General features: G+C 41.9%; 1 protein-coding gene across 2 annotated transcripts in view; it reads left to right on the top strand.

The window, feature by feature from the left end:
• zfhx3b (zinc finger homeobox 3b) overlaps positions 1-11,919 on the top strand; it is a 394,727-nt gene that overhangs the window by 393 nt on the left and 382,415 nt on the right. For both annotated transcript variants that reach the window (XM_064312994.1, XM_064312990.1), the window contains exon 2: positions 10,210-10,288. The gene's annotated coding sequence lies outside the window, so the exon portion shown is untranslated. The remainder of the gene's footprint in view (positions 1-10,209; positions 10,289-11,919) is intronic.

Raw genomic sequence — 11,919 nt, forward strand, 5'->3', positions numbered from 1 at the left:
GAAATTATACTTCTAAATGTGAATAAGCTTCTCCATTAGTACTGGGTAATTTGGTCATGATTTCCAGTTCACCTTTTTTTCTTTTCTTTTAGACCTACCAATGCATAAATCAGTTGAAATAATATGTATGTATAACGTATAGAGATTTTCATTTAGAGTTGGATATGTTTGAGCACCGGAAAGACAGACAAACCATAGTAATTGTGAAACAAAATTTTGCTTGTTTGTCAATGAGTGTTATCTTAGAGTTAAGTGATGTACAATCAGTTCTTGTTTGCATGTTCTGCAGTGAGAGTGTTTCATGGCAACACTCACAATGCTATCTGCTCCATGTTGTTCAACAGCATACTGAAATGTAAAGAATGAGGAAATGCCCCATCTTTATTTTGTAACATGGAAGCCACAACATTGTGTTCCAGAGAGCGGTTAGTTTGAGAAATGGTTCAGTAAACTGAGATGTCATACACAGCTTGATTACATGTTGAGTACAGATTTCGCCACATGTTCAACACAACCAGTCATTAGAATTGAAGACTATAAGTCACATGTCTAGTCTAGCCTAGCACACACTCCACAAACCTACTACTACAAATTATTTTATCCCTGAAAACCGCCTGTTCACACAACCTGTTGTATCATTGTCAGTATCATTGTCAATAATCTTGCATTCTTGTTCAAGTCAGAGTTTCATCTAAAGTAATAACATACTCAAGGGTTTCAATAAGCTGAAGGCCTAGCTGAAATGAGTACTTTGCAATGAGGCAGTCATTAAGCACCATGCAATCCACTTGCAGTGAATGAGGAACCAAGAGAATGTACAGTATATGAATTAAACTTTAATGCAATACTCTTCACTTCAATATGTAAAGAGCATAGCAGCAATGTTCACCATGGTTAGTGACATCTCATTGTGTGCCGATTTGCCCTAGCAGTGAATAATACAGTGTGCGGCTGGTATAGTGGTATAGATACCTATAGATACTTTCTGTTCCTGTGTAACCCACAGCAGCAAATTGCAAGCCTTCATCGAGGAACATCCTGCCTAAGCATTTGTTCTGCCTTATAGTTCAGAGTTTATTGACAAGCTGTTGCACGTAATGACTGAAGAACAATGTATCTACATTGCACTCATGTCTCCACTGAAGATGTTATTTTTTTTCATGGATTGAACGCACAAGTTTTTTGTAAAATATAGACATATGTTTTCTGTGTTTTCAGTTTAACTTTTTAGATTTTTACTTTTGACTTTACACCACTAAAAGCCATGTGGGGAGCTTTTTTTAAAATATGGGGGTGACGGTTTGTTTGGCATCTGGTACATCACTGCTCTGTCGACATATAATGACATCGGAGGAAAGATCTACCCAGACTTGCACAGAAGAAAGTACTCTCAGACACTGCTAAGAGAGGTGAAAGCTAACATAATTAATCAAATTAGACCATATTTAAAAATTTTAATTTTCACTCGCTCTTTACTCTCTAACGATTCAAGTGACCCACTTAAAAACAATGGGGATAGATATAAATTATTAGAACAGTAATATTCTGTAATGGCAATCTATTGCTCTTTTATAAAACCCAACACTGTTGTAAAATTGCACTTGACAGCACTGTATAGTTTGCCATCCATTGGTTGGTATCCAAATCATGCAGTGAAATTCAAGACCATAAATTTTTGCCTGTAATTTTTATATGAAGGTCACTTGCCAATATCTTTCTCTGAGAGCAACGTCTAATCAACATTAGTCTTGGACTTGGTAACCATTTTCCTGGAAGTTTTATAATTATTTGGATAAAGTCTTTGTACCAAAAATTTAGAGCAAGACCAGTCATCTCACTATGCACCCACTGGCTGTTTTATCCTGCTTTTTGATGGGAGTTAATGAGGCTTTACTGCAGACCCTGTCCAGTGTATCTGAGCACCCCATCTGTACTACATTCAGCCTCTGGACTTTTCTCTGGGGCCCTGCTCCTCTGTTACAATATCAAATAGCTCTGTTCTGGGGCTCTTTTCCTCTCTCACAATAGAGCTCTGTTATAGGGCTCTTATCCACTGTCCCAATACCAGAGCTCTGCTCTGGGGCCCTGCTCCACTGTCACAATATCAGAGCTCTGTTCTGGGGCTCTTATCCACCATCACAATATCAGAGCCCTGTTCTGGGGCCTGCTGCTCTGTCACGATATCAGAGCTCTGCTCTGGGGCCCTGCTCCTCTGTCACGATATCAGAGCTCTGCTCTGGGGCCCTGCTCCACTGTCCAAAATATCTGCTTTGCTTTTGAGCCCTGCTCCATTGCCCACTGTTACAATATCTACCCTGCTCTGGGACAAACTCAAGTTAAAGTTGGGGCTCTGCTAAGGTTTTGGTGACAGCCATTGAGTTATTTTTATTTGTGAGGGAATTGTGTTTATGCGGTGTTTGGATATAGGAGACTGGTTGAAGAATGCACAGTTCAAACCACGAAAGATTGAAATCATTATACACAGAATGAAAATCGAAAGCAGATTTTGTTTTACAGTTGATAATTCAGGAAATGAAGGGTGTGTGGGAGAATTTCTAGCTTTTGGAAAATATGAGGAATATTATGCAAATGTCTGTTGTTGCAAGAGTTCACCATGGGACCACTGTACACCCTCTGGGTGAGTGGGCTTGGTTCAAGTACAGAAAGTCAAGATGAAGCGATATAAACGACAGTTCAGATGTGTTTGTGGATTTATCTCATTACCATTAACAAGTGTTTGGAACGGCACAGGCTGACTGAGGAACTATCATTTGATGGAGTGGGTGTGGCTTACTCTCCTTGCATCATTTTCGTCTTTGAGAATATAATACGCCGTGGCTATGTTCAGATGGAGTCTAAAGGCTTGGACTATGACTGCAACAGTGAGCAGGGGTGCAGAGCCACCGCCTTCACAGGGAATGAGTCTTTCTACAGCACATGACATGACCTTATTCTGGCGGAGGCAATGAGGCGGCAGCACAGAACTGTGCGTGCGTGCGTGCGTGCGTGAAGTTGGAGGAGGAAGGTTGGCATTTGGGAGTTAGGGAGTTGATGGGACAACAAGTAAATATGTGATTACGGGGTCTCAAGGGGACCCTAAATAACATCAGCATAGGAAATGGGGGTACACCCCTGTGGGGCCTGTAGTGTGGAAAGGTGCCGGTAAATCACTTAAAATCTCCACCACAGCTGGGAAGGCCATTAGGGCCATGCTACCTAATAGATGGCAGATCCGTCTGTGTTTGGCACCAACATGCAGGCTAACTCTCAGTCTCCAACTTGTAGCGTCCTACCTCTCACTACACACATTCCTCAGTGAAGGCAGATATACTTTGTCAACGCTTCCCAAGATCATGTACACTCAGCTTGTAGGATCTCATGTTAAGTGCAACAATAATGTGTGGTGAATTCCTCCCAAACAAACCAAAACACAGGACTCATGACTCATGTGACTTTGGGATTTTAATGATAAATGATTTTAAAGTCCTAATAGACATAATTTTGGATTTTCTTGTTGCTTTTCTTCTCAGGAAGACTGATATTGAGCCTAAATTAAAACTATTTTACCAAAGAAAATCTCTCTTAACAGGAATATTAAGTGATAAAATTTGGAGCATGGCCAATGCTAACTTGAAGTACAAAAATTGCACAGCAACGATGTATAGACAACGAGGATGATGGCGATGTGATAATCCTTTTTCACACCATTGAATGCCTGCAGTTCATGCCACTGCCAAGTCTACATGTTTCACACCAAGATGATTCACAGTTTCTACATCAGGCACAAGACGCTTGCTCCGAGCCTGTGTGCTGAGAGAGTCTGCCTGTATTGTGTGGATAAACCAAAACAAACAAACAAAAAAATAAAATTTTCATGAATCCTCTAGCATATTAATAACTTTCAATTATTGCTTGACATTATAAGGGAGCCAAAGAGAACACAATAGCTCCCTTTCCACATTTGGAACTAATTATAATTCAAGCACTTCAAAACTACAGAAGGGTATTGGTCCATCTACCCTTTTCTATGTCTTTTCAGTAGGGCTAGGTATGAGACTAGCCCATAATTTTCTGCCTCTCTTGGAGCTGTTCTCAGGTGACAGCGTTAGGATGGGGCCTCTGCTTTTAACCAGGTTGTGCAATGTGTAAATTCTAAAGACAGTATTACATGTTAAAAAAACTGTTTTAGGTTTCTGAGATGATTATGGATTCAACTGCACTCATGCAAACAAAAAGAATAGCTAGTTACCTATATGAGCCACGGCTTGTTTCTCTAGCTCAATCGTTTTAAAATGACATGCATTATATCTTTGCATGCATTATTTTTCTTTATTTGATCATTCCAGTCTTCTTATCATAAGCCAACCATTAGAACTGCAAATCCTAACTGAGCCAGATAACATGCTAGTTAGGGTCTGCAGTACTAATTGATATTGTTTTCCACATAAGAAAACCTTTTGGTTTTTCAAGATGCATTGCATATGTCATTTTGCAGACATTGTTCAAGGTTTCCAATGCCACAGTACTTCCCAGGTACATGAGCTCCTACCTGCAAAATCCTCCATTGAACACAGAAGGAATTACCCACCACACATTGCCCCCCACTTCATGCATTTTGCTGTTGACAAATGGAAAAACAATCGTGATTTCATTGTGCAGTTGTTTATGAAATGAGCAACACCAGAGTTAAAAAAAATAAATAAAAAAAAACGATTTCCAGTAAAACAGTTACCACACACCATCAGACATTACCAGGGAACAGCCGGATGGAGAATGTAGTGTAAAGTCCATTAGATCCTCCCTGAGTGTTTGTCTGAGTCAATGTGCTGTTTGAAAGGTTGTCCAACGGATGGTCTGGGGATGTCTTTTAGTGCTTCCATATGTCTAGGAAGCTCTAATTGGATTTCACTTCGGTGTAACTATGGGCGTAAACAGACGAGATTGCCCAACAGGAAAAGGCAACGAAGAAGTTGCTTGAGAAGCTGCCCAAGAAAGTCAAGGATTGACAAGATTAGATAAAAATGTGATGACACATGATCACAAGGTAGATGGATTGCACAACCCCATGTGCCTAATAAATGAGGTTGACTGAATGTCTCTCTTCCATGAAAGTGCCCACGTAGGTGTTCTGTAAATACTCTCCCAAAACTTTATCATTGTTCTGTATGTATAAAAACTTGGAATTAACATTTCAGTGAAACCATTTCTTTACAGTGGCTCAGTTCAAGATTATAAAAGGAGTGGATTAAAACAAAAGTAAAGATCAAGTGAACAAAGCCGAGATACTGCATTATTGAGGGTTTTGTCCTTTCAGAAGGAGAGCTTTAGTGTGTGTGTGTGTGTGTGTGTGTGTGTGTGCGTTTGCGTTTGCGTGTGCGTTAGGGTTGTCAGATGCCTGGTTTTTGACCAGTCTGGTTTATAAAAATAATTTGTACAGATCACATAAGTGCACATCACAGGGCACTAAATGTGTGGCCATTGTAAAAAAAAAGTAGATCCTAGTTTTCACTTGTGTTGCTGCTCTTCTTGACAGATTAAAAACCTCTGTATTAGCAGTCTTGCCAAATTGAATGGAACATCATTGGGCTGAGCCAGACTGAAGGGAAATGACAAAAACAAATGGCTGATCTTCGATTGAAGTGAAATTGCTCCAACAGTAAGAGCAGCTGTGTTTTGCATGGGGGCCAGGAGGCCAAATCACTGAACCTGGATACTAAATAGCGTTTCTGGGGAAATTCTGCATGCTGTTGTTCATAAAAGTTTAATCCATTTTCACTAATCAACAGTGAATATTTCTGGCTCTGGGGCTGAAAAAGACTGTTCATGCTCATCTCTTTGGGATCTGAAAACAGCCACACTGTCCCTCAGTGAATTGTGAATTCTCTTCCATTCTTGTTCTCTCTCTCTTTCTTTTCTTTTTTGTCTAATCAAAAAAGTAATAGCACCACAGTAACATCCTAAATGTTCCTTTTCCCACAGCACTGGCCCATCCTTTCCATACCTTCATCTAGAGCAGTTCCAGTGTTCTGTTCCATTCATCAGGCTTACTGTAGCAGGCCTGGGTTCATGGCTCTTCTCCTCAGTGCTGTTGTCATCTTGTAAATCATGACATACACTCACTTTATTGTATTCATTTTGATGTAGAGATCTTTTATTGAGTAAAGACAGCTTGTGTGGTCTGTAAACAGGGATAACTGGCCTGTTCAGTTTCTACAGGAGCCCATCTCTGCTGCAACTGTCAGAGCTTCGATTCATACTTCGATTCAGGCCGTGTCTGTCATACAACAGTCCTCTCAGCTTGTAAAAAGGCACTCAAAAGGTTTTAAACCCCAGAGCAAGGAATACTCTTCAGCTGTTAATGAACTGTTTGTTTGCAAGGAAGCCTCATCAAAAATGTCTAAATGTTTGCCTTCCTTTTTGGATAGCGCAGAGCCTGTTGACTCTGGCTCTTATATCTGCTCATGCCAACACGCAAGATGCTCTGGGTTCTCCCTTTACCCTCACACATTCTTTAACTTTAATTTACAGTGTTGCAGGATGAATCAGCTCAGCTTACTTGTAGCACTTTGTCTATTGTTGGCATTCATTTTCTTAAACCGTTGTAATCCGACACTTGACATTCTGCTTTGAGACTCTAATATGCTGAGAGACAGTGGGAAACAGCCATGCAGAATCTGGATCTGTGGCTTTGTCTATGTTTGGGGTAGGTATTTTAAGTAAAGTACCAAGGTTGACCACACAATGGTCTCTTGCTGTAACTCATGTGTGACTCCTTTATGGTTTTTATTTTCATTGTAAACCACCAAGTTTAGTTTCATATCCAAATAAAATTGGAAGTGGGTGGAATCATGTTTTACTGTGTATTTCTATTTTGATAATGGGTGCCTAGAGCTTGTGCGGGTATAGGGCATATAGTCTAAACTCATTAAAGAGCGCCTTCAGACTCCTCTGTGGGTAAAGCCCAGTCATTGCTCTGCTCTGCATACCTGAGCGAATGCCTACAGACCATGCAATCTGCTGATTTACATGAATGGAAAAGTACTTCCCTGTGAATGGACCCGGTCCTGCCATGTGGAATATTTCTGAGCTCGGGTGGGCTCCCCTGGCGTGAGTTTACATGCGATCAGAAACGCTAAGAACTCCACCACAAGCCTCCAAGCCCTGCAGTCAAGAGCCCTTTGGCTGGAGTCCTGGAACCACTCAAATCCTGTGCTCCGCCACTGGGGTTGTTCTGCAGGTGCAAGCTCTGGGGTTTAACGGATTGCAAAAAAGGTTTTCACACCAGAGCTGTATAGGCCTGTAGAGCACCAATCACGGTGGCTTTGACGGATGTCTCTGATAGGTGGCCCATGAAAGCATGGGTCACTATTGGCTGAACAGCTGCAGCAATGGATTACATCCTGTGAGAATGGTTTCTGGGAGGGAGGTGGCATAATACCTCACTGTAAGGCAATGTAATAATTTGATTGTCTATTATAGATGTTTCCTCATCCATGATTGCCCCAGACAATTATTAGAAATTATATTTACACTGATTTGGAGAAAACATGATTTCTGTTCAGTATTGACTCATTATGGCTTCTATATACCTAAAGAGGTTTACCAGTGTCTAATCTTATACATTGCTGTATCAGCAGAACTGCAAGATTCAGTATATTTTGTTTGGAATGTCTTCGGTATCTGGCTTTAACATTAACAATAGTTATGATCTTAACTAAACGGCATCACTCTACCCCATAACCTTGGGTCTGACCACTATTCTGGACTATGGACAAGGTGTGGTATGAGAATATAAAGCAGCAGCTCACATTGGCATTTTTCATATTAAATAAACCCTGTATGATCTCTCCGCTCCAGATGTTTGCTTTGGATTACAGGGAGTACGTGAGGGTTTGTGTCACATCTGTAGATATCTGCATGACTATAATAATTTGTAAACGATTATTGCTGCTGTTCATGTGTTTTGACATCTGTATGCCAGTGCTTAGGTGTATTTATCTATTTACTTTTTCATGGGGTGTGAATCCTGTGGCCTTCTGCAGTGCTCAGTGACAGGTGTAGACTAATACATGTTGATAGATGCCTTTCTTTGCATGTTTCTTCAACGGCGGCCATCATAGCTAATCTCAGCTTCAAACAGCCGTAAAAATGTCAGTAATGCCCGTAAAGTACTGATATACTGAAATAAAGAGTGGCTGGCTGTCACTTTGTCAGAAAGGCACTTTGCCATGCTCGGGGGGAGAATTATACCGCATGTAATTGGCACAGGAACACTGTACGAATCCCGGCACCGCGAATATGCTGAAGCGTAAACAGAGAGAAGGGCTGAACACACACTCCTGCCCCATCCGATCAAACACAGCTGCCCTTCCTCAATGCAGCCCAGCGTCCTCGCTTCACCTTGCAGTGTCTGGGCTCTTTTATGCATTACAGCCCAGGAATAATTGCACAAGCAACTGTGGGCTGGCGTGTGCATTCCTACAGTCTTGTGCAGACAAAGAGAGAGAGAGAGAGAGGGAGAGGGATGGGTAATTGATTGGTCTTTCTGGTAAACTGTCAGTGCCCACTAGGGATCATCTGCAAATGGCTCAGTTCCCACACACCCTTTTCGCTCCACAGTGCCAGACAGTGAGAAGAACAGGCATGGGTGGCTTTAAACAGGCACACAGCCCCCTGACTGTACTCCTGGTCTCAGGGACTGTTAGCCCTGCCTTTATTTATTACTTTTTTCTTGCCTCCAGCTCTGTCTATCTGTCTGGAGATGGTGGTTGAAAAATCAATCATTGGCCTCTTCTGTACTGTGCGTGTGCGTGTGCATGTGCGCATGCGTGTGTGTTACCATCTTGACCTGATCAACCAGTAACTAGGCATTAGTCCCTTCTTTTCTGTGATTCTGAGAAATTACACCATGTGTTCATGCCATATGTCTGGCTCTGAGAGCGTTAACAAAGAGTGTAATGATGTGGCCGTGGTAAAATGACCCTAATAAGTTAAGTTCTGACAAATTATTCTTTCCTATTTTCTTAAGCCATTGTGTAATAGAAGAAATGCAGACCATATAACTCTAGTTCAAAAAGTGAATTCAAGAAGGTGTGTGGTTCCACACAGAAATGGGTAGATTTTCGCGGCAGTTGTGAGATTGATTTTGGCAAAACGTCTCGCGTGACAGAACCAGAACAATCCCTGCCGGCCAGCGGTGCTTCATTGAGGTTTTCATAAGCGGCTCCAGAGCTGTGGGAAATGGCTGCGTCTCTGTTTAGTTTGATCTGCCGGTGTGTCAGAGAAATTAAAGATTAACCAAATGTGACAAAGGTAAGGGTCTCAGTTGAGCAGAGCACGCTCTACTCCTCCGTTCCAGAAGCAGAGAGGCAGACGAACGCACTCGCGTTTAATTGTTGACTCACTTCGCCGGTTCGCATGCTGAAGCCAAGCGCTTAGCCTGAGCCAGTGGTGCATCGGTGTCGCCATTTGCCTTCAGGAAATTCCCCTTTTAAAATGTGCTATTCCATCACTGACGAGAAGGAGATTTGACGTAAATGGAATTTCCAGGGGAGGCAGTCCATAAAAAAGCTATAATCTATGCAAGCAAAATATACAAAATATAAATTGTGAAAGGTCTTAACACACTGGAGTTAAATACCTTGTTAACTTCGGTCACCTAAGTAAAAATGAATAACGCGGTGACGCTTACATGTCGTTTTGTTGGCAACCGTTTTAAGTTCACATATCCATCCTAAGAAATTTCCTTCTGGCACAGTATGGGGTATTCAACACCGCTAAAGACTCATAAACCTTCTGGACTGCTTAGATGGTAAACAGGATGTCACTTCAACTTCTCAGTTAACATGAAACATTTCAAGAACATTGTGGAACATTCCTATTTTGTGCCTATTTCTTTGAGAGGTAATGTCATGACAAGAATATTCCTTAGGCAGTAGTGGAGTCCATTTATTGTTCCAAAATGTCACATACAAACACATTGTTACTGTCCTCTGATGGTTATTTACACTGCGTGCGTGTGTGTGTGTGTGAGTGCATCTGTGTGTGCATGTGTGTGTGTACGCCTGCGTGGGTGCGTGTGTTTGTGTGTAGGTGCGATTGCATCTGTGTGTGATTACGCCTGCGTGTGTGCGTGTGTTTGTGTGTGCATGTGTGTGTGCATGCATGTGCTTTCATGAAGGATACTGGATTCTTTCCTTTCTCTCCTAGACTTGCTTCTGTGAGGCCCTCACTGTGGAAATACATGCCTGTGTTCACTGCTCTTTAGTCCCACTGAGGATATATCCAGGTCAGTTAAAATCAGTTCACCAGAAACTGAAGCACAAGCCAATATTTAAGCTGTGGCATTGAAAGTGGCCTGACTGGAGAAGCAGAGTGTGGGGAGAAACAAGGTGGATGGTGAACTCAAAGACCCAGAGTGTCCTGCCCTGGCCCTGAGGTTGTCTAAATCGCATCAAAGCTTGAAATCCATGCCTTTTACACCTTAGATTTTTCACAGCTAAAAGAGTTTTAGGACTGGGATGAAGAGGGGTGGATGGGTCAGGCTATAATACACCGGTCAGAGATACATAAGCCTGTTGAAGCATGGCTTTTCAGCAAAAGTCAGCTGGCCTGTTCTGCAGTGAAGTTAAAAAGACTGATTGAATGAATGCTTGAACAAAACACAAGATTTTTCCTTGGTCCCTTCGGTTCTGAAGGGTCCTTAGTGGTTTTTTGATTTCCCAATTAATCATTGCTTATTTGACTGGCCAGTTGGACCATCCTAAGATTTCCTTACAATGAGGCTTTCCAGAGCTGTACAATGATGCTCCACATCTGGTTTTGATCTCGAGCTTGATACCACTATCTTGTAGCCTTAGATTTGTGCTTGGAAGGTCATTTAGTTCTGCATGAGTTGCTGACATTTTGGTTGTTATAGATCTTCAGATGATTGAAACCTTACCGAAATGAATAATGACAGTAGTATTACTGAAAAATAACATCTCAGAAATGTCTAGCTAGCTACCATGCTAATAGAGCACCATGGACTAGTTAAATTGAGCTAAGCCGGCACCAATTTTCAACAGTGGCTCTATAGCCTGTTCCAGCAACAAACAAATGGTGCTTTATCAGAATGAATCATAGCAAATCATGATATGCGATGAGAGATTAGGCATACCATGTAAAATACTATATATCCTGTCACTGAAGCAGAATGTATGAATTATATTTCTATAATTTTTCACAGATAGATCATAAATTCAACATCATTTGTGGTTTACCACAGTGACCATCACACTTTATTTAGATTACTTATCTATCACTCTAATAATAGTGCTTTGCCATGCGTGTGTGCATGCATGCGTGTGTGCGTGTATATGTGTCTGCGTGTGTGTAAGTGTGTGTGTGTGTGTGTGCATGCTGGCCTCTGTGTGCGAGGTGAGACCTCATTAAATAGCAGAAATCCCAATCTGCTTAGATTATCTTTCTTGCTGTAGCAACGGTTGTCACCACCGTATAAGAAAAAAAACGGAAAATGTTCCTCGCTGTCCGCAGGTATTGATTTGGTATATTGAGTTTGAAAATAAACATGCAGAGCGCTGGAGCACTGCTAGGGCCGGGGTCTTTCCCTCTCCCCCGTCCATGAGTCACATTATCCCCTCTCCTGCATGCCCCTCTCATAGCTACGGCAAGAACCTCGATGCTCATTAAGTTTTTTTTGCCCTCTGGACATCGGCCGGGCTTCAGACATGGTGGTGCTCTGCTGCAGAGCTTTCTGAGTGGGAGCAGGCAGAGAAACACACACACGCAAGTACACATAGACTCACATGCGTGTGCAAATTTGCATGTACGCGTGTGCGAATCTACATGCATACGCGTGTGCATACGTGCGTGCGTCTGTGTGTTTCTCTGCCTGCTCTCACTCGGAGACCTCCGCAG

The sequence above is a fragment of the Anguilla rostrata genome, chromosome 16 (genome assembly GCF_018555375.3).
Source record: "Anguilla rostrata isolate EN2019 chromosome 16, ASM1855537v3, whole genome shotgun sequence".
NCBI classification, from domain to species: Eukaryota; Metazoa; Chordata; class Actinopteri; order Anguilliformes; family Anguillidae; genus Anguilla; species Anguilla rostrata.